The 19,722-nt window shown below is 40.0% G+C and overlaps 1 long non-coding RNA gene across 1 annotated transcript in view; it reads right to left on the bottom strand.

Moving 5' to 3' along the window:
- The window catches only part of LOC136385686 (uncharacterized), a 29,806-nt gene extending 10,853 nt beyond the window's left edge, over positions 1 to 18,953 (bottom strand). Inside the window, exons 1-2 of the long non-coding RNA XR_010747858.1 lie at positions 18,667 to 18,953; positions 2,175 to 2,316 (exon numbers count right to left, since the gene is read on the bottom strand). This is a non-coding gene — a long non-coding RNA (uncharacterized lncRNA). The remainder of the gene's footprint in view (positions 1 to 2,174; positions 2,317 to 18,666) is intronic.
- Between the last annotated feature and the right edge of the window lie 769 nt (positions 18,954 to 19,722).

Here is a 19,722-nt window from a genome sequence, read left to right as displayed (position 1 = left end):
TTAGTCATTTTCCTCTTGCTGACATTTTTTTTTTTGGCTTTAGATACTTTGAATATAATTTGTCCTAGTGTGGATCTCTTTAAGTTTATCTTACTTGGAATTGGTTAAGCTATTTGGATGTATAGATTCATGTCATTCCTTAAATTTGAGAAGTTTATGGTCATTATATTTTCAAATATTCTTTCTGCTCCCTTCTCTCCTCTCTACTTTTGAGAATCCCATTATGTGCATATTAATACTTTTGACCACAGGTCTCTTAGGGCCTATTTTTCTTCATTTTCTTCTCTTTCTATTCTCTAGACTAGAATATCTAAATTGACCTGTCATCAATTTCACTGATTCTTTTTTATACATGCTTAAATCTGCTGTTGAACCATTCTAGTGATTTCTTTCATCTCAGTGATTGTACTTTTTGGCTCTAAAATTTTTATATGGTTCCTTTTTATAACTTCTCTATGTCTTTACTGATACTCTATTTGTATAAGTATTATTCTCTGCTTTCTTTTAGTTCTTTGTTCATGGTTTTATTTATCTTTTTGAGCATATTAAGACTATAAATTTAAAGTCTTTGTCTAGTTAATCCACTGCCTGAGCTTCTTTGTGGACAATTTTATTAATTTCTATTTTCCCCTATAAATGGACCACATTTTCTGGGGGTTTTGTATGTCACATATTTTTTTTAAAAAACTGAAAAAATTTAATATTATAATGAGACAGCTCTGGAAACCAGATTCTACCTCTTCTCCAGGGTTCATTTCTGCTGCTTATTGTGGGTTGTTTGCTTGTGTACTGACTTCATTAAACTGCCATTATGAATTATGCATTCTTTGTTGTGAGTGCTCACTGAAATCTCTGTTCTGTTAGCTTAATGGTCAGTTGGTGTTTTGACGGTTACCTTAAATGCCTGGAGCAAAACATTCAAAAGAAAGAGAGAAAGAAAGAAAAATAAAGAAAGAAATGAAGGAAGAAGAAAGGAAGGAAGGAAGGAAGGAAGGAAGGAAGGAAGGGAGGGAGGGAGGGAGGGAGGGAGGGAGGGAGGGAGGGAGGGAGGAAGAGAAGGAAAAAATACTAACCCAATCTCTGCTCATTAGTTCTGTGTTGGGGCACTCATAATGCTTAGCTAGGTCATTTACAACTCTGCGTTAATTTTCATTTTCTATATGTGTCAAGCCTGAAGATCAGGTAGAGGTAAAAGCTTAGGATCTTCTCATCCTTTTAGAAACATGTACCCTTTCTTGTTTAAGCACATGGGTTTCTTGATTGCTCAGTATACATGGAATTTTTATAAAGCCTTTATCACCACACATATTCCCTTGCCAGTTTCTTCCCTCCCAGGCTTCTAGGTCTGTCTACTACTTATCTCAAGTGTTATCCCATGCCCTAGGCCAATGGTCGGCAAACTCATTAGTCAACAGAGCTAAATATCAACAGTACAATTGAAATTTCTTTGGAGAGCCAAATTTTTTAAACTTAAACTATATAGGTAGGTACATTCCTTATTGAAGTAGCACCCGCATGTGGTATTTTGTGGAAGAGCCACACTCAAGGGGCCAAAGAGTCTCATGTGGCTTCCAAGCCGCAGTTTGCCAAACAGGGCTCTAGGCTGCTATGATCAATACCTGTGTCTTTAAATGCTTTTGGCATAGCCTCACTGAAAGCCACCTGAGCCCTGTGAACACACTGAGTCAAGCACCCATCAAAAAGGGGGAAGGGGGGAGAAGAGCAAAGAGGGACAAATATATATCCCACATAGGTGGGATATAAAACTGAGACTCATGGACATAGATAAAAGTAAAATGGTTACCTGGGGAGGGAGTGGGGGAGGGGCATAAAGAAGGACAAATATAAGGTGATGGAAAATGACTTGACTTTGGGTGATGGGCATACAACACAATCAACAGTTCAAATGTTATAGAGATATTCACCTGAAACCTATGTACTCTTATTGATCATTAAATTTCGCCTCATAAATTTAATTTCAAAATAAAATAAAAAAATAAAACTTTGTGGCAGTTCTTGAAGGTGCCTCCAGGCAATATTGAGACCCTTAACACAATTCTTTAAGAGTAAAGTCTAGCTTGACTAGGTGGTGGTACAGTGGATAGAGCATCAGACTGGGACACGGAGGACCCAGGTTCAAAACCCCGACATCGCCGGCTTGAGCGAGGGCTCACCTGGTTTGAGTGCAGGGTGGCTGGCTTGAGCATGGGATCATAGACATGGTCGCTGGCTTGAGCCCAAGGTCAGTGGTTTGAAGTCCAAGGCTGCTGGCTTGAGCCCAGGGTCTCTGGCTTGAGCAAGGTGTCACTTGGTCTCCTGCAGTTCCCAGTCAAGACACATATGAGAAAACAATCAAGGAACAACTGAGGTGCTGCAATGAAGAATTGATGCTTCTCATCTCTTTCCCTTCCTGACTCTCTCTCTCTCTCTCTCTCTCTCTCTCTCTCTCTTTTTCTCTCTCTCTGTCTCTGTCACACACACAGAAAAAAGAGTAAGGTCAATATTGTTCCCTTTGACACTAGCAACTTGTACCAGTTGTGTCAGGTCCTGTCTTCACAGCTGCTTTTGATCTGGGGTGTAGGTATGGTAAGTGAATGATTTAAAACACCACAGCACAACACTCTCTTACACAAAGTGACATCTTTCTTCACCAAATCTTGGTGGTATAAGTACCTTCGCTGTTTTAAGTTTTTTACTAGATTCCAGACTTTTTCCAAAGCCGATTCTGACAGTTCTTCTAGCTCATTAGTTGCTTTTTGGGAGGGTGGTTTTCCTGAAGTTCCTTACTCCATCATTTTCAGTGATTTATTTAAACCATTATGCTTGTCAAAATAAATAGGTATGAGTGTTACATGTAACCTGAAGGCTGAAGTGTCTCCAGAATTTCCAAATAGGCAGTTTTTAAGGATGGCAGAAAGGACTGGTTAAAGGAGAAGTCTGGGAGGACATCTCTTCAAACTGTGTTTGCAAGCACATTGCACAAATTTGAGAAAACACCAATTATCAATATCATGTATATGTGAGAACTGATGAAAATTATGGGGCAGGGTGTTAAATCTTTCCCAGCTCTCTTTTGGTGCTGCTTAAGTAGCAAGTGGTTGTTTGATTGGGAAGTTGCTTTTGAGACTACACATCAGGATGAGAAGATGAGCCTGTTCAACCACCAATAGACCCGTCTTGAGAGGGACTTGGTAGTCAAGCAAATTGGTCCAACTTTTGGATTAGCTCAGGATTTATTGAGGTTTTTTCCTATCAGTCTGCTCTTGGGCTGAAGAAGGTATATTGCCTATAAAGACTTCTCAGATTTATCACTTCAATTCTCCCTAATCCACAGTCTTTGGGGCTTGTTAAAAACCAATGTGCTCTGGAACCGGTTGCTCTGAACAGATGCCCATTCAGACCAAAAGGAACTCTCTATTCATACACATTGAAGTCTATGACCACTAGGGGGGAGCTGGACTTTAGAGATAATTAGTGTCCCCCTGCCCCCACTACCCAATAACTTGGATGGATGGTAGCTTCCAAATTTCTTCCCATAATTTTGCCCTGGATCCTGAACTGCAGGAGGAGTGGGCAGCTTCTTAAATCATCTGACTTAGACATAGTCATCAAGTTACCGCCTAGGTCAGAACATCCAATCTGGCTATTACGACTTAGAATCTAGAATATCAGTACTGGGAAGGCCTTTGGGGATTACCTAGGCCATGGTTTGGGATTTTCTGTGTTTTTTTTTCTTTATTCAAATTAAAGGTACAACTCTTTTGGTTAAAGGATAGTGGTGATGGTTGAATGTGGGAGGCCCTGGGCCCAACCTTGCCTTGTAAAGATGTCTCAGAATTCTAGGACAGTGTTGTCCAACTTTCAGTCTCATCCAGAGCATCTATATCATTTTTATTATATCTGCCAGTCAATATTCTAATATTTATTTAATGTTTTTTTAAATTGGCTCACTTTTTTCTTACGTAAATTCAGCCTCATCTTATGTACTATCATAGATTTAATGCCCTGAGCATTTTTTTCTAATTCATATTAAAATACAACCACAGATATTGAGACTTAACATTTCTTTGTGGTAACACCTAAAATAGTCTCATGTGCTTGTATTATACTTTGGAAAATAACAACAAAGAGCAAGGTTGTGACAATACTTATTCTAGTTTATTCTATTCTCAGGTAAAGACACCAAGAGATCCAGAAGAGATAAGGGGCTAACCCAAGGTCACTCACTGACAGTGACAGAACTGAGACTTTAACCCAAGTCTACTAACTCCTTTTCATTGTACCAGATTCCAAGGGTATTAGGAAGTCCCTCCACCATCTAGACTCTATTATAAGAAGGGAAAAAGGAAGGAAAGAATGCAGGGAGAAAGAAAAAAAACTATTTGCTTACTGAATTGGGACTGGTACAGAAGTTGTGGCTCAGGAAAGCCAAGGCAATTGGGAGGTACACTCTCTGGGCCAAGTACCTGTGAGGCCCCATCTTCCAAAGGATGGCATAATTTTTATACATGCAGTGTGCAATTATAGAGTACCTATCATGTGCCTAAAGGCACAAAAAGGAGTTCGTATTCTAGCAGGTGAAACAGGTCAATAAACAACTGATTAGAGTGCTGGGATGCAGAGCAGAGTACTGCAAGAGCACAGAGGAAGGTTTAATGGGAGTGAAGGGGGTTGGAGAGTGGGCACAAGCCCTGTCCTATACAAGTTCAGCAGCCTTATTTCAAAGACTCAATTTTCTCTTCTCTTAATCATAGGGACTGATAAGTGTTTAATACCCTTCAAATTATGAGGTAAGCAATCTAATGCCTGGGCTATTGGCATACGTTTCTTTGCTTTTTAATAAAATCACTGATATTTTCCACCTGTCTCCCTTCCTTTCCCTTATTTTTTTTAAGTATTGACTTTACTGGGGTGACGTTGGCTAACAAAATTATACAGGTTTCAAGTACACAATTTCATAACACATCATCTGCATATTGCATTGTGTTCACCACCCCAAGTCCCCTGCTTCTTCATCTCATATGCAAACACAGAACCCACCCTTTAAATGAGAATGAGCAAAATGAATGTGGCTGGAAACTCAACTCTAAGAATTCTGAGCTCTGGACTGTGGCTTCTCTCGACCTCCTTCCCTGTCCAAACTTGTTCATGAGGCATTTCAAAAGGAAGTGTTGAAAATGGGTCTATAACTGACTAGTATTATCTGACTCTGGTAGCTCTATTTGGCTGGGGAACTACTCCTGCCCCTTCATACATGTGGTACTTCCCGAGAAATCTGAACATAAGGATTTTGTTGCTGATTTGCTGGCAAGGCCCTGAGTACTACTTTTACCACCATCCATTTACCTCCCAATATTCCCCTTAAAATCTCCTAACCCTTAAAACTAAATCTTCTAATAGGAAAGAGCCCTAAAATACTCTTTCTTTCACAAGTATTGCCTGGATTGTATTCTTCTTAGCCAAGAAAGTGTTTAGCCTGAGGGAGTTTCACTGATGTAGGTACCAGGATTGACCTTCCTGCTAAAACTGGGGTTCTTGAGGCAATGATTAAGGAGGAGGAAGACTGCTCACAGCACCATACTCATCTTCAACAGTCTCTCCCCACATGTCCCTTACAGGATCCTTCTCCCTGTTTGTAGTTTTCTACTTGGATCCTTCTAAGTACATTTAAATCTCTAGGTCTCTCAAGTACCCCTATACTTACCAATATGATAAATTCATTTGTGATGAAAAAATTTCTGGTTGGAGAAGAAAATACTTAGGGTTAGGGTTTTCCCCCCCACTTTTTAGCTGAGTAACTTGGAAGATATTAATTTCACCTACCTGAGCTTTAATTTTCCCTTTGCACAACGGGCATGATAATCTCAGACATGCCCACCTCAGAAAATTGCTGTACAGTTGAAAGGGAATATGAAATTGTATTGTAAAGAGCCAATCACAATTTACATGTAAAATTAACTGAGTAAAATGTCTCTGGGACTGGTATTTTGAAAGAGAATAACTTGAAGAAAGCATCCACTAATAAAGCATTTTAAATATTAGAGAAAGACGGGGGAAAAAACTGGAAGCTCAGGCCACTTTATTGAGTTTCTTATTCAATTGAAAACCAATTATTAAACATCTACTATGCATTGGGCACTTTTCTAGATACTAGAAATAAAAATTTCTGTCTCCATGGAGCTGACATTTTAGGAACATGGCAGAGACTAAAGAAAAACGGCCTTTGTCCTTCCAGCCTCAGAAAATGAATCCAGGGTCTGAGCCTCAGGACTATGGAAGAATTTTCATTGACTTGATTTAATCCTTCCTATACAAAGTCTGTCTTAACATTAATTGAACAATATAATTTGCTCTATGCAGATCTAAAGTAATATATGTTATGCATTCAACAGAAAGCATTTAATTCATCAAATAAATGTATATTAAATATACACCATATGCTTATCACTTTGTAAGTGTGGCAGTAATGAATGGAGCATGGTTTACAGAATTAAATAAGGTGGAATTTCTGCCTTTGAAGAGCTACCAACTTAGTGAGGGAGGTAATTTACATCAAGATAGGTCTCATGACACAAAGCTGGAGTTGCTCTAACAAATAGTTTAACTCAGTAATGGATGAAAATAAATGCCCAGTAAAAGTGAAATTTATAATGGAGTACAAAGTGCTATGAGAATTCACTTATATGGCTTAGGGTATGAAACAAACTTCATCAAAGAGATGACATTTAAGCTGGACTTTGAAGATAAAATAGATTTTTAATAAGGAAAATAGGAGGTAAGTCACCTACTTAAATGGACACAAGTAATAAGATGACAATTCCAAGAGGATAAATAAATGTTTAATAAACATATGAAAAGGTACTCAACCTTTTAATCAAGGAGATGGAATTAAAACTGCAATGTTATTTGTACCAGAATAAATAAAATGAAAAAGATAAACAATACTAAGTGTTGTTAAAAACATGGAGCAACTACTAATGAGCAGGCAAAGTGAAATAATCACTTCACAAGACTGGAAAAGTATGAAGCTATGCATGCTTTATGACCTAGTAGTTCCTATTTCTAAGTATACATCTAACAGAAATGCACAGACATGTGTAACAAAAGGAATGTTTATAGCAGCACCATTCTTTATAGCTAAACACTGGAAACAACCCAAATGTCCATGTCCATGTAGTATATTCATAGAATAAAATAATATGCAGCTATGAATATGAATAAACTATTGCTATATACAACATGAATGACTCTCATAAACATAATATTGAGAAAGAAGCCAGACACAAAAGATTATACAATATATTATTCATTTATATAAAGTATAAAAATGGTCAAAATTAATCTATGCTATTAGACATCAGGATAGTGTCTACAGCTGTAGCAGAAGGAAAGGTTGTAACTATAAGTCAGCACAAAGGGGATTTCTGGGATGCTGGTATAATAATATGGTTGCTGAGATATGGGGCTGGTTAAATTAGAGTGTTCCATTTGTGAAAATTCAATGAGCTTTACATATCCACTTTTCTAAATAAGACAGGAAGGGTAAGAAACCAAAGCAATCCAATGCAGGAAATGGAAGTCTTTTCAACAAATATTAGAAGAATAGTTGACCGAGTTCAATTCCTGGCCAGGGCACTCAGGAGAAGCGCCCTTCTGCTTCTCTACCCTTCCCCCTCTCCTTTCTCTCTGTCTCTCTCTTCCCCTCCCACAGTGAAGGCTCCATTGGAGCAAAGTTGGCCCAGGTGCTGAGGATGGCTCTATGGCCTCCACCTCAGGTGCTAGAATGGCTCTGGTTGCAACAGAGCAATGCCCCAGATGGGCAGAGCATTGCCCCCTAGTGGGCTTTCCGGGTCGATCCTGGTCAGGCACATGTGGGAGTCTGTCTCTCTACCTCCCTGCTTCTCACTTCAGAAAAATACACACACACACACAAAAGAAGAAGATGAATAAGAATTGAATATTCATATTAAAAAATGAACCTCAACCTTTCTCTTAAACCACACACAAAAAATTAATTTGGTATAGATCATAAGTCTACATGTAAAATCTGAAATTATAAAGCTTTTTAGCAAAAACCATAGGAGAGTATGACTTGGGAGTAGCCAAAGATTTCTTAAACAGATTGCTGAGAGCAATACTGAAACAAGAAAAGAAAAAATAAACTAAATTAGACTTTATCAAAATTTAAAATATCTGCTCATCAAAAAAACATTTCAAGAAAATGATAAGCAAACTGTAGACTGGGACAAATTTTTTCAAATCATATCTCTGACAAAAGACTGGTATCTAGGATATGTAAAGAACTCCAACAACTCAATAATAAAAAATGAACAACCTAATTTAAAAATGTATAAAACACTTAAATAGTTTACAAAAGAAGATGTATGAATAGGTAATAGGAACACACAAAAAAAACCCCTTCAGTATCATTAGTCATCAGTGAATTGCAAGATAAAACCACTATACATCCACTAGAATGACTAAACTAAAAAAAATAAAAATACCAATTCTTGGTGAGGATATGGAATAACTGGAATTCTTATTCTGCTGGAGTGCAAAGAGAACAAGTTTCTTATATAGTGAAATATACATCTTAGTGTATGACCTAACAGTTCTACTTCTAGGTATCTACCTCCCCAAAATGAAAATATGCCCAGGAAAAGACATATACAAATGTTCATAGCAGCTTTATTCATAATAGCCCCAACTATAAACAATCCAGATGCCCATCAACTGGTGAATACAATACAAATACAATGGGATACTATCAAGTACAACACAGCTGAGTTTCAAAAGTGTTATGCTGTGAAAAATGCCATACTGAAAAGGCTACATATGGTATATTATTTCATTTATACAAATCTCTAGAAAAGACCCAACTTATCAATGGTGATTCTCTCAAGGATGTGGCGGGAGTGGGATTAACTGACAAAGGGCTTTAGGGAAAATTCTGGATTGATGGTAATATTCTAATATCTTGATAGGGGTTTGGGTTACAGAAGATGTGCATTTGTTAAAACTCAGTAAATGTTCCTTTAAGATTTATATAATTTATGGTATGCAATTTTTACCTCAAAAGAAAAAGAATCTCCAAAAAATTAAACTCTAGTTAATAATATACATTCAGAAGTATTGGGAGAAAGAAGTGCACTAACATCTTCAATTTGCTTTGAAATGCATCAAAAATAAGATGGATTGATGAATCAAAGGAGGGAGAGTTAGATAGATGGACAGATATGTGATAAAGCAGATAGTAAAATGTTAATAGGAGAATCCAGTGGTGGGTATTACAGGTGGTAAAATTCTTTCAATTTGGTGAGGGGGAAGAGCTGAGAAAAAGGAGACAAGGGCATTTGGGGGCAATAAGGTAAGAAAGAGGAGCTCTGTGCTTCTTTGTGGGAAAAGGCTCAGGAACCAATTGGAGAGTTGAACAGGGCACAGATAATAAGGAGCCCAGTGTAGCAACTCAGGAGTTTGGACTTTCCCTTTTAGGTAATGAGGAGTCATCTCAGATTTTTAAGCAGTTGGATGACATAAAGGAGGTAGTGTGGTGCAGAGAAATGTCTGATAGTTAGGAGCTAAGAAACAAGGGTTCTGGTTCCACTCACAACATGATGTGGGGTAAGTGGATTAACATTTATAGGTCTCAGAAAGTTTCAGCAAAGAATACTACTTCTCCTTTGTCTCTTCCTCCATCCATAGAGAGGCTTTGCGAAAACTGAGTTTAATCAGGCACAGAAGGAATTCTGTACATACTGAAGGAGAAAAATAAACTGCTACTCTTTGTCTTTACTCTCTACCCAACTCCTTTGCCTCTGCTCCATTTGAATGATTTCTCCTGCCCTTTAACTGGCTTTCTTTATCTGCAAGGTCAGCAAGTTGGATTTGGAACTTGACCCCTGAGCCAGAGCACACCAGTTACTTTCCTCTAATTCAGGGGCTGATACCTGATTATGGCCCTAATGCCTGCCACTGCTTCATATTTCTGTTTCTTACTCTCTAGAAACTTCCTGTGCAAGGGTCTTAGGGTCCTAAAGGAGGTAAGACCTTGGCTATCTTCCAAGGTAACCAGTCTGAGAAGTCACACCCAAAGAGGTGAACCAGGCAATGTTTGAGAATGTAGGCACACAATGTCTACTTCCAGCCTTCCCTATGCTATCCTGAATCTTCCTCGACCCCACCTCCATTCCACCCTCACCTTGTTTTCCTTTGGTCTCTACAACAGTTAGTATTTCTACCATTTACCTGGTACCAGAGGAGTTTCTTTCTGGATGTATATGACTTATCTTTTTAGCTAGACTGTGAGTTCTTAGAAAGCCAAATGAGAGGGGGCAGGCCAAGGATATTATAAGGCCAGAACACTTCCTACACTGAACAAAACAAAGCAAAAAAATCTACCAAATGTAATACCCCAAGGTCTTTACTGAAAGAAGCCTCTCTGTGTGGTGAGGAACTCCTAGATTTCATCATGTCTCTGACATTTACTTTCCCTTGATGTTTCTCACTGATTATTCTGCTTTTACAGCCTGAATGAAGCATGGGCACAGAACCTTATTTATGCCCATTAGAACAGATGAGACTAAGCTAAAATGTTTAACACAGTAGAAAATGGAAGGAAATGACAAAAAGAAAAACATCAACAGCACCTCAGAGCTAGATGATAATCTCGCTTCAAAGATATGGCCTGCTCTTTTTTAGGGCAAACAACTCCTGATGTATAATTATAATAGTAGCTCAATAAATATTTAAGTGAATGAGTATCTATCCACAGTTGAAGTAATACAATTTCTGCCCTCAAAGAGCTTTGGTTTTAGTGGAGACATATGTTCAATGGGTAATTTTAATATAATTTCATAAGTACTGTGATAGATGCATAGTAGTGAAAATCACAGACTCAAGCCAGACTATGATTCATAGGTCCTTGGGCAAATGATTTAGTTTTCCTCTGTGTCGATTATAAAATGATGCCCCTACATTATATATATGTATATCATAGTGCCTTCCATATAGATTCGGGGTAATTAAAAGAAAAAGCTTAGATAATTTAGATGTCACTTTAAGTAAATTATTTTTCTTTTTAAGTTTCCATTTCCCACCTGTAAAATGAGGACACTGGACTTTGTAGAAGGTCCCTTCCAGCTCTGACATTTTATGTTCTAGATTTTGGAACTAACCCAACGCCAAAGAATTAGGTTGTTTTTTTCTTTTTCAATGAAAGCAATCTTCAAACAATCTTGCTGTTATAATTTACTCAGCACTTATTGCGTGACTGGTGTTTTCTAAATTTTATTTCTAATCTTCACAAGAAATATGAAAGATGAGCCTCATCTGTATTGTTCACAGGCATTGTTACATCAAGTAGCTAAATGTATGTATGTATGTATGTATGTATGTATTTTGTATGTATGTATTTAGAGTACCTTCTTTGCATCAGGAATTGTTTCTAATGCTAAGGATACAAAAATAAATAATGCTTACCCTATGCTCAAGGAAGCCACAGTCTATGAAAAGGAAACTGAGATTTAACAAGGACAAGACTCATTCTTACACTGCATTGTAACCATACAACTGAGACACTTCTGTTCCAGCTTTACAGAAGTTCTGCTTCTCAGGGCAGGAAACTTTTTAGAAAGGATCTAGCACCATGTTTAGCACATAGAAGGTTGTCAATGAAAATCCCTTGAATGAATAAAAAAATAAATGAATAAAAGGCTTAAAAATCCCATTCCATTTCTCTCTTGGATATGATCATGAAACAAATCCATTTCATCCTTCCTCACACTTCAAGCTCTGCTGTTCTGTGCTATCCTTCAGAGGCTTAAGGATTTCTTTTCACATTCTTTTCTATAATGCTCCTGCTGCTTCTGTCATCTTTCTCCTTCTTTATATGCTCTAATAATAGACCAAATATTGAGCAGAATTCATTTCTTGGCATTCAGAAAGCAGGCTCCATGAATAAGGCCGATTGATTTGTTTTTAATGCACTATTATTATGAATAGCCTGCTGGCTCAAGCTGAAATCTGACTACATCCAATAGCTTTTCCCTTCCATACCTCCACTTTGGCCATTAGAAATGTATCAACATTCAAACCTATTTCCCAGTAATATGGGTTCTCATCAGTACTCTTTCATGATTATGGACAATAAAAACAATGTTTTCTCTGCCTTTGGACTTCTTTTACTACTACTATAGTATCCTGGCTCCTTTTTTACAATCAATCCCATTTGGCTCTTGGATCTAAGGTGATGCTGTGTCATCAGAACCCTTTAGTTACCCTCATAGAGATGAATAAATAAAAGTGAATAAAGGAGAGAAATATTTGTACTCACCTTCTTGAAAAAACTCTCAATGCATCATTCATTCTCAAGTAGTTAGGTTGATTTAAGTACAGGGCAGAGGGATAATGATAATGACCTACTGGGTTACACTTTAGCCAGAAAACTCTGTTGGAGAATAGCAGAGTCCCATAGCAAGGAAGTGCCTTTGGCCTTCCAATTCAATGAGTCCCAAGGGCTAATCTGCAGACCCATGACAGTTTGTGACATTTTTTTTTTTTAAAGATACAATTTTTTTTAAGAGTTTAAGACTTGGATTTTATTTATTTTTTATTTTATTTATTCATTTTAGAAAGGAGAGAGAGAGATAGAGAGAGGAGAGAGAGAGAGACAGAGAGAGAGAAGGTGGGGAGGAACAGGAAGCATCAACTCCCATATGTGCCTTGACCAGGCAAGCCCAGGGTTTCGAACCGGCGAACTCAGCACTTCCAAGTCGATGCTTTATCCACTGCGCCACCACAGGTCAGGCAGTTTGTGACATTTTTATCAGTCTACTGACACATGGGAAAAATTGTTGCCAACTAATCTTTTTTTTTTATTTAGAAGTTAAATTTAATGGGGTGACATTTGTCCATAAGAACATATAGGTTTCAGGTGAACATCTCTGTAGCATTTGAACTGTTGATTGCATTCTATGCCCATCACCCAAAGTAAAATCATTTTCTGTCACCACATATTTGTCCCTCTTTACTTTCCTCCACACCCCCTTCCTCTGGTAACCCAACTGATCTTTCTTAAGGAAGACTTTTCTTAATACAAAATAACACTGAATGTAACTGTAATTAGAAAACAATTTTAAAAAACACTTTTCTTATTAAAAGACTATGTTCTTTCTAGATTTTTATATTTCAATGTTAAAATATCATTTCATTAATAATATATGACAATGTCTTCATATGGCAACATTAAAAATTGATATTTTTATGTTGGTTCCCAAAGTTTTGGGAGAAATTGTACTAGTTTCTGAGATCCAAATTTTGGGTCATTGTTTTGCTGTAGTAATTTACAAATCTAGTAGTACATCAGTATCACTAGAAGCTTTTTATAAACTGTATTCCTGGCTCCTACCACCAGATATCCTGGGACCCAGAAGTCAGCACTTCTACAAAAGTTTCCAGGTGAGTCTGATGTGCAACCACATTAGGGAACCACTACTCTCTTTCACCGACTAGTATGAGTAATCAGGGACATAAATAGCTATAATTATTCCATTGTGGACTAATTTCTCTTAGAGACAGAAAGAAAACAAATTCTTTCACTTGCAGTATAACCAGAGATTTCCACTGGTTTTTCCCAAGGTCTATTGTCAGACAAGTAAAATAATTTAAAGTGCTTACAAGGTCCATACCTCACTTACTTGTCACAAATATGAGCCAAGTTGAATGAGTCTATACACAGTAGGTGCTCTGTAAAGATTTGTTAATATTGATGATGGTTGTTGATCAAGTCTGGTTGAGAAATTTGTTGAGAAAACTTCATTTATCTCAAGACCCTACCCCTATCTACTTTTATCACCTAGAGGAAAACATAGGAAGAAAACTCTCTGACATTACTCTTAGTAATAGTTGTTGAAATATATCTTCAGGCAAGGGAAACAAAAGAAAAAATAAATGGAACTACATCAAAATAAAAAGTCTTTGGCCTGACTGGGCAGTGGCGCAGTGGATAGAGCGTTGGACTGGGATGTGGAGGACCCAGGTTCGAGACCCCGAGGTCGCCAGCTTGAGCGTGGGACTCATCTGGTTTGAGCAAAGCTCACTGGGTCACTGGCTCAAGCAAGGGGTTGCTCAGTCTTCTGTAGCCCCGCAGTCAAGGCACATATGAGAGGGCAATCAATGAACAACTAAGGTGTCACAATGAAAAATATTGATGATTGATGCTTCTCATCTCTCTCCATTCCTGTCTCTCTGTCCCTATCTATCCCTCTCTCAGACTCTCTCTCTGTCTCTGTAAAAAAAAAAAAAAAGTCTTTGCACACCAAAGAAAACTCTCAATAAAATGAAAAGACAGCCTGACCACTGGTGGTGCAGTGGATAGAGCATCAAGCTGGGACACTGAGGTTCCAGGTTTGAAACCTTGAGGTTGTTGGCTTGAGCACAAATTTATTCGGCTTGAGCATAGGCTTGCCAGCTTGAGCATGGGGTCACTGGCTTGAGTTTGAGATCATCGACACGATCCCATGGTCACTGGCTTGAGCTCAAAAGTCACTGGCTTGAAGCTCAAGGTTGCTGGCTTGAGTCCAAGGTCTCTGGTTTGAGCAAGGAATTGCTGGCTTGGCCTGGGCCCATGCCCTACCTTAGTCAAGACATGTATGAGAAACAATCAACGAACAACTAAAGTGCTGCAACTATGAGTTGATGCTTCTCATCTCTCTCCCTTTTTGTTTCTTTGTCTCTCTTGCACATACACACTAAAATAAATAAATAAACAAATACATAAATTTAATTAAATAAAAAATAAAAAGACAGCCTACTGAGTGAGACAAGATATTCACCAAAAATACATCCAATATGGGGTTAATAGTCAAAGTTTATAAAGAACTTATACAACTTAGCACCCCCTCCAAAACAATCCAATTAAAAAATGGGCAAAGGACCTGAATAGACATTTCCCCAAAGAGGATACACAGATGGCCAATAGGCATATGAAGAGATGCTCAACATTACCAATTATCAGAAAAATGCAAATTAAAACCACAATGAAATATCATCTCACACCTGTCAGAATGACTGTAATAAAAAAAATCAACAAAAAACAAGTGTTGAAGATATGGAGAAAAGAAAGCTCTTGTGTACTGTTGGTGGGACTGCACATTTGTGTAGCCACTATGGAAAACACTATGGAGGTTCCTTAGAAAATTAAAAATAGAATGACTTTATGACCCAACAATTTCACCTCTGGATATTTATCTGAAGAAATCCAAAACACTAATTTGAAAAGATACATACATTCTCATGTTTATTGCAGCATTATTTACAATAGCCAAGCTATGAAAGCAATCTAACTATTCACCAATAGACAAATGGATAAACAGGATGTGGTATACATACAATGGAATAGTACTGGGCCATAAGAAAGAATGAAATCTTACCATTTGCAACAATGTGGATGGATCCAAAAGGTACTATGTTAAGTGAAATAAGTCAGGCAGAGAAAGACAAATACAGTATAGATTCACTTATATGTGGAATATAAAGAACAAAATAAATGAACAAACAAAACAAACAGACTCATAGACACAGAGAACAAACTGATGGTTGCCAGATGGGACAGGGATTGGGGGGACTGAGTGGAAAAGGTGAAGGAATTAAGAAGTACAAATCAGAGTTACAAAATAGTCATGGGGATGTAAAGTATAGCAGAGGAAATATAGTCAATAATGTCATAATAACCATGTATGGCGCCAGGTGGGTACTAGATTTATTGGGGGGAATCACTTTGTAAAGTATATAAATGTCTAACCACTATGCTGTAAATTTCAAACTAATATGAAATAATATTGAATATCAAATGTAATTGAAAATTAAAAAAAGGAAAAGAAAAAGAGACAGGAAGCCACAGGGACTTCCAACCTGATTTGACTCTTAATTCCCTATCTCAATTAGCACCACTATTGTTTTTTCCTTCACCAAGCAAGAAATGTCAGCATCACCTTTGCTTCTTTCCCCCTTACTACTGAATCTGTTCTGTCACGTCTACCATAACAGAGGTTCACAGAACCATCTCTTTGTCATCACAGTGAGTGTTTTATTTTAGATCATCAACATTTTTTAACCCAGTTTATTGCTTAGTTTCTTTACCTCTTATCTTTCCAAGAGAGCATCTTTATACAGTGTTGCCAGTTTTCTTTCTAAAATGGATATCTGATGTTAGTCTCCTACTCAAAAATCTTCAGTGGTTCTCTTGTATATCTAAAATAAAGCCTATACTCCTCAGTATGGTGTTTAATAACTCTGTGAAGTCGGTATTAATTCCATTTTGCAGATTAAAAAAAAAACCCTTCAAGTTCAGAGAGGGAAAATAACTTACTTAGCATCACACAGGTATGTAATGGTAAAACCAAGATTAGAATCCAGGTCTAAGCCCTGGCCAGTTGGCTCAGTGGTAGAGCAACAGACCAGTGTGTGGATGTCCCAGGTTTGATTTCCCATCAGGGCACATAGGAGAAGCGCCTATTTGCTTCTCCACCCCCTTTCTCTCTCTCTCTCTCTCTCTCTCTCTTTCTCTCTCACTCTTCTCCTGCAGCCATAGCTCCATTGGAGCAAGTTGGTCCTGGGCGCGGAGGATGGCTCCATGGCCTTAGCTTCAGATGCTAAGAAGAGCTTGGTTGCTGAGCAACTGAGCAATGTCCAGATGGGCAGAGCATCGCCCCCTAGTGGGCGTGCTGGGTGGATCCCTATCCAGATGCATGTAGGAGTCTGTCTCTGTCTCTCCTCCTTTCACTGTGAAAAAAAAAGAATCCAGGTCTCTTCATGCCAGTACTCTAGCCATTATAAATAGGGGAGGAGGTAGGTATTGTGTGTGTTGTTAAAATGGTGGAATGGTAGTTAGACAATCCTGTCTCCTGGGTTGCGCACGTACTTTGAAGCTCACACAAATGAGTAAAGATCTCTGTTTTACCTCTTAATGGATTTGTAGACTTGAACAACTGACTTAGCCTCTTAGAGCCTTTGTTTACTCACTTAAAAGACAGGAACAAATCATTCCAACCTTAAAGGGTTTTTATGAATACTATGTGAAATCATGTATGTAAAGGGCTAGCATAGGTTAACAGGAGCATCTCAATGAGTGTTATCACCCACCTTCACCCCCACTCCAGTGATTCACAAAATCCATTTAGACAATGAGCAAAATAGAATTTAGACAGTAGGGCTCTGGGATGGGTTGCAAGACTCTAGGGTCTACTCCTAGCTCTGGGGTTGCAGATAACCTTTTTCAGGGCCATAATCAGGTTCCATGCAAATAGAAACCAAAGCTTGGGCTTCTCTGGGAAAACAGTTATGTACATGTTGAGATCCCTGACTAAAAGCCAATCTTAAGCCTCACTGTCCACAATATCCATGTGCTCCTCATGGCTGAAGCACTGTGGATTTTTATTAAAATTAAAATGTTTCCTGAGAGAGGCAGTATATACAGTGTGGGGCAAAAGTAGGTTTACAGTTGTTCATATGGAAAATAATATAATAATAAATAATAATACAAGAATAAACTCTGTTTTGCATACTCACAACTATAAACCTACTTTTGCCCCACGCTGTGTTTTAACTTTTTGGCATGATTAGCGTTAGTTTACCTTTGTCTCTGAGTAGAGTCCTTCTATGCCTCTGTGTGCTGTCCCTCTTAGGCAGGGACCCCTACTCCCATGCCCTGCGCCTGTTAAATCCTTCTTAACAGTCAAGGCCCATCTATGCCAACGCCTTCTGAAGAAGCCTACTGTGATAACTAAGCTAGATCCTGCCTTCCCTTCCTTGTCACTCTCTCTGGGAGCACGATGTCCGAGAACTTCTGTATGGAGACCTGCTTTGAATTCCAGTTTGTACTTGAGTTGTCCCTTGACATTAGGGTAATAAACGTCTTGACCTCGTTGAGCCTCAAGTTTAATGCTTGGAAAAAGCAGGTGATGATACTAGTAACCTCAAGCAGTGGCGTAGCGAACATAACAGGCGCCCGGGGCACGACACTTTATTGGCGACCCCCCCTCCCCTTCTACTACCCTCTTCTTGTTTGTCTTGGAGACTATTTGGCGCCCCTCTTCGAGTGGCGCCCAGGGCATGATAGACCCCTTCCCCCCCAGCCCCGCCCCATCCCCCCGCTACGCTACTGACCTCAAGGTAAGAAGGGACACGGTCTATCTGCTGACTAGCATGGCTCCTGTGATTTGTGAATTTGGCCGAGGTTCTTTTCAGGAGACCGCAAGTTCTTGGTGACACCTCAATCCCTCCGCCCAGCTCAGCCCGCTCTCAGGTGCTTAATGACTCCATGTTCTTGGACAGTTGACGCAGCCTGATCTGTATTTTCTCTGTCCTTACAGTCTTAACCGAGCAACAAAGTTAATGAGATGCTGGGTAGAAAAGGCTTGACGGTCGCCCGTCCGCTGGTGAGAAGCAGAGTAGCTTGGTAACCACACCGCGACCTCAGCATTAAGTGTATTAGCTGCGCAGGCCCTTAATTAAGGGAAGCAGAACTTCCCGGGATCGCCCGCCGGCCGGGAGAGCTAAGGCTGAGCACAGCTAAGTATTCCCACTGGGCCGGCCGCCGAGCAGACCACCCTTCCCCTCTCCCGACCCCCCAGGACGCGAGCTCTCTCTGGGAAGCAAACTCTCCATTACCTCGGCGGGGCTGGGGCCTTACTTTGAGGGTAGGACATTCAGCGGGACTCACAAAGTCTTATACCAGAGGTGGGCGGAAGGGGGCGGTGGGTGCTGGAAGACATCCCTCCTCTCAAGCGCCAAAAAGCGGCGGTCGAGGCCTGAGGAACCAGCCCAGCTGGCAAGTCGGGGGCCGGTGGCCCTTGCACATACTGGAGGCTTAACCTGGAGCCGACTCCTAGTTCTCCAATGCAGGACAGACAGATGGGAGGAGCCTGAGCTGAGCTTCGGCTCTTACCCTCCCGGGCCCGGCCGTCTCCCGTCCCGCTGCACCTCCTTCCCTCCCTAGCCCGGCCCCTGGCCCAGACCCGGCTGTCTACGGCTTCTTTGGGCTCCAGGTTGACGCAAACAAAGCCCTGATTGACTGCCGGGAGGGGCGGGCCTCACTGCCTCGCTGCCTCCTCCCCTCTGCGCTCCGCCGCGGATTTGCTGGAAGGGCGGGGGCAAAGGGGGAGAGACTGGTGGGGGAGTACGCAGGGGTGTGGGGGTCTGATCTCCCGGGATCGAGAACATGTGCCCACTCTCTGTCCAAAGCCTGGGCTGTCCCCTGCAGGTCGCTCCCCTCAAACCCAAGGTGGGGGTGGGGATAAGGAACTCCCAGGGGCAAGCAGGAGTCTTTCACCAGCCGGCTCTCGTCCTGGGGTCTCCGGGGCCACCCTACTTTCAGACTGCTTGTTTGGAGGAGGAAGTGGGAGCAAAGGATATGCAGGGTTTTCCCTGGGGATTGAGTTGATAGATACCCATTTGGAGCTTGCGGGCAAGAGAAGGCAGGGAAACAGGATAGTTTGTGTTCTCGTTTTCCATTTTAAGTTTCCCTTTACTGGGCATCTGGACAAAGAGTACAGGATTTAATAGTTTGGAAAGGGAGTTGAGGGACGCAGCGGCGGCAAGTATGACGAGGAGGAGGAGGAAGGGCTGGGAAGAAGAGAGAGGCTATAGCGGCTGCCGGTTGAGGGAGGAAGAAGTGGGGGTGGGGGAGGAGGAGAGGGAGGAGAGAGATGACATGGGAGAGGAGAA

This window comes from Saccopteryx leptura, chromosome X (genome assembly GCF_036850995.1).
Source record: "Saccopteryx leptura isolate mSacLep1 chromosome X, mSacLep1_pri_phased_curated, whole genome shotgun sequence".
Classification (NCBI taxonomy): Eukaryota; Metazoa; Chordata; class Mammalia; order Chiroptera; family Emballonuridae; genus Saccopteryx; species Saccopteryx leptura.
Note: the sequence above shows the minus strand (reverse complement) of the source record. Positions and strands in the feature narration are given on the sequence as shown.